The sequence below is a fragment of the Pygoscelis adeliae genome, unplaced genomic scaffold (assembly GCF_000699105.1).
Source record: "Pygoscelis adeliae isolate BGI_AS28 unplaced genomic scaffold, ASM69910v1 Scaffold390, whole genome shotgun sequence".
NCBI lineage: Eukaryota > Metazoa > Chordata > Aves > Sphenisciformes > Spheniscidae > Pygoscelis > Pygoscelis adeliae.
In genome coordinates this window covers 700,409-704,387 of record NW_008823921.1, presented here as the reverse complement: position 1 = coordinate 704,387, position 3,979 = coordinate 700,409, and positions in this window count along the sequence as shown.

The window sequence follows — 3,979 nt, the reverse complement described above, 5'->3', positions numbered from 1 at the left end:
GCTCGGGCGGCGGGGGGCGGCGGGCCCCTGCAGCCCCCCGGGGGGGGGGGGGCTCCACACCCTGGCACAGGAGCTGAGTCCAAGTGCAACCCTCCCCCTCCCCCTGTGCCCGTGCTGTGGCACAGCCGTGCCTGGGGCTGGCCGGCACCTCGCTGCTCCTGCCCTGGCCATGCTGGCTCAGCTCCCTGGCTGGACCTGGACATGGCTGGTGGTCGCTGCCTGGCTGATGGATGGCTCCGGGCTACTGTGTTGGCATAGGTGCCGTTTCCCTTTCCACCATGAGCCTCGTGACTCTTTGGGCTTCTCCCTGTCCACACTTCTCTGGTTTATCTGCTCTTTTAAACTCAAGGCAACTCTCAAAATTACTACAAACCGGGCTCCTCGTTTCTCAACAAAATAAAACCAGAACTATGTCCAGCCACAAATCCTGGATACTAATATCTTCCATCCCGTGCTCATCCCTTCCTCCCAACCTTGTTTCACCCTCAGGCAGCCAGCCCGAGGCAGACGTAGGCCTCACTGGCGGCTGCTCCTCGCACGGTGATCCCAGCTGCGCTGCAGCACAAAGCTGGCTCGTGAAGGAGACGTGGTGACTTACTTTGCCCCCTTGAGTTTGAAACCGTAGGCTAGCAGCCAGGCCTGCAGTGCCGCGACACAGCCGAGATCCGCCAGCTCCGGGAAAAGCTCTTTGTTCTTCCCCATCTCCTCCTCATACAGCTCGGCGTGGACAAGGACACCTCGCCCATCCTCGGACCACTGTGGCGGACACGGGCGACAGCACTGACAAGCGACGCTCCCATCCTGCCGGTGCCTGTACCCGCTTTCCTTGGGCCCTGGAGTGGATGACCCTGCCACCGTGGCTTGGACCCTTTGCTGGCCATTAATAACCACCTGGATTTAGGGTTTTACACCCAACATGCCCCCAAGGTCTTGGAGGTGAGCCCGGCTGGCTGGTGAGAGGGAGCAACCTGTGTTGCTGCAGTGGCTGTCTATGGTGGATGGGACCGTGGGGCTGGGTGGCCCCACGAGTCCCGCTGGCCCTCCCACGGCTCTGGTTGCCACCTCACCCCCCCCATCACCCACAGTGGCACCACCACGTCCCCAGCAGCAGCTGGGGACACCCTTGAGTGTGCCACCAGGGCAGAAAACCACTCTACAAGGAGTTGGCTGGAAATTATTCAGCTGCCTTTTCAGGCAGCTTAACTAGAAGCTCGCAAGTAACTATTTGGGGTCATTTCCTCTCAGTTTGAGAAAGACTTGGGAGTAACATCATGGCTTTTGTTTCTGGGGAGTGGACCTAGCCCCAGGGACATCCACCTGGGATGGAGCTTTTCCCATTCCTTCCCCCTCCCCAAATTTTGGCACACATTGGGATCCCATGTTCGCGCACAAGGCTTGCACAGGGGCAAGTGCCGTGCTCGGGGCACCGGGAACGAAGCCTGTGCTCACTGCGACTCCCACGTCCAACGCGGCATCGCCCTTCACCTCCAAAGCTTTGACGTCTGGGTTCTCCAGGGTTGCAGACAGCTGAGCGAGGATGTGCCCAGGCTTGCAGCCGCCGCGCTGCCCCGCCTCGGGGCTCCTCACCCGGGCAGGAGGCTCCGGCACCGGGGCTGACATGGCAGATGCTCTAGGCCGCCGGCGGGGTCTGCATGCAGACCAACATCCCCATGAGCGTTTGGTTTGGCACGGGGGCTCACCCCAATGCACGGTGCTCTGCCAGGCCGCGGTGAGTCCCCTCGGTGCTCTGCCAGGCCGGTGTTCTTCCCGGCCGCGGGGACGTGGGCACCGTCGCCTCTCCCTGCTGAGCCACTGGGGCAGCAGTTCCCCCTCCCAGCCCTGGGTCTGGGTGGTGGCTTTGAGGGGGCTCAGCTCTGGCCAGCACAAGGCCCCCAGGAGCTGCTCCAAAGCAGCCGTCCCTAGGAGCTCTCCCGATATGCCCGGGGACGCAGGGAGGTGAAAACCTTCCAGCGCTAAGCTCAGCCATTAGCCCCCCCTACCTCCATCACCTCACTTGTTCAGTAAACCTGTAACCGACCCCCCACCCCACCCTGAGCTGCCAGAAGACCCCAACTACCCCAGCACACCTTGCACCTCTGCCTTGTACCTCCTTCAGGCCAACCGTCGGCACCCAGCCCCTGGCCAGAGCCTTGGCGTTGCCTCCCCTTCCACCAGGAATGAGGTGAGGCAGCCCCTACACAGGTTTAGTATCTAATAAGGAACATTATATTCTGACATATTAAGGACTATCCCTTCCTGATCTAACCTCCTTCCTGAATTCATTCCCTGTTTGTCTGTTAAACGGACATCCAAACATAATTTCAGCATTTCCACTGACCGACTGCAACCCTGGGAGGCTGCAGGCACCGACTGCCCGCCCTGAGCATCTCACCGCTGGTCCCCGCACGCGCCGGCTTCCCTGTCCAGCCACGAAACCTGCGGCGAAGGGGCCCCGTGCCCAGAAAGCAGAACAGGGAGGACTGGCACAGGCCACCGAAAGCCGCAAAAGCCAACCGCAAGCGTTTTAAGCCACGGTAACGGGATGAGCCGTGTCACTTCAAGCCTGTCCTCCCCACCTCTCCCTTCGAGCCTCCCCCATGCCCCAGGCTCGGCTCTGGGGATGGTTTTGAAAGTGCCAGTTGGGCAGGAGATTCCAGACAACCGTTAACCCCCGCGGGGGACGCACCAGCAGCAGGTCCCGCAGATCTGGGCTCCTGCGTGAGAAGGGAGGTGGAGAAACTGGAGAGGGCCCAGGAGGTGCTCCCTGGCACCCAGGGGACGCAGTGGAGCTGGGCCGATGGGGCTGGCAGTGGTGGTGACAGAGGTTCAGGGGTCCTGGGGACGCTGCAGCCCTAGGAGGGGTCACCAGGAGGTGGGGAGTCTCCGTCCTCAGGGACGGCAGGGCTCCGCAGGACATGGCTGGGGCCATCCCGATCTGGCACTGGTGACAGCCCTGCTCCGATGGGGACGAGGGACCCCGGTGGCTGCGGGGTCTACAAAAACCGGCACCAAGTCCCACCCCTCAAGCCAGGAGCCTGGAAAATGCTGGGATTTTGACTTTTGTGCCCTGGAGCATTCAGGAGAGGCTGACTGTGAGCAGAGACGTGGTCTCTGCTTCATCGTACCATGGCAGGAGAAACAGGCTCTTGCACAGCTCCTTTATAAACACGATGGCATTTTATAGCCTGGAGAGAGTGATGTGGCAATCAAAGGGGTGCTTCAGCAGGCAGAGGCTGACCCCAAGCACCCATGTCTCCTCCGCTCAGCAATAAATGCTCTGAAATTTGTTTAACCACCCACATCCAGAGCAACGGCACTGAGATGCACCGTTATGAGGGAGAAATGTGGTTATGGGCAAACTCATCCACGCACATTGTGGTCTCCTGGTGCAGCAAACCTGGCTAGCGTGGTCATTCTGCTGCTTTTGGTTCGACCAAGCCAAAGGAGTCTTCTGCGCTCGCCCAGCAAATGATGGCCTTTCAGCTTGACGGCGAGCACGCTCCAAGTCAGATTTATCCGGGGAAATAAAAGTTCAGCTGCTTGACTTGGAAAGAAAATCACAGAAAGGAGACGTAAGAGAATATTTCAGCAAAATACACCTCAAGACTCATTCTTGTAACCGCCTTTCAGGGTTTTCTTCCGAGGCATACACCAAGTTTGGATACCGGGGAGCCCATTCCCACGTATTTTGCTTGGTGTAGGTGCTCTGATCCGCCGTACCAGCCTTGTTCTAAGCGGCAGGGCAAGCACGCGAGCAGAGACGGGCTCTGGCGACGGACTTCCTCGGCCCTGCGAAGGCTGGGGTCCATGCGGGAGCCCCCTGGCCCCCAGCTCCCTCCTTCCCCAGGCCCTGAAGGCTCATGCGGCTCAGCGCCCGGCGGGGGGGAGCCGGGCAGCGATGTCCGGGCGGGATCCTCCCCAAAAACCTCGGGGAAAGAGGAGGCTGAGGGCACGGGCGGGAGATGAACCCTCGCCGTAG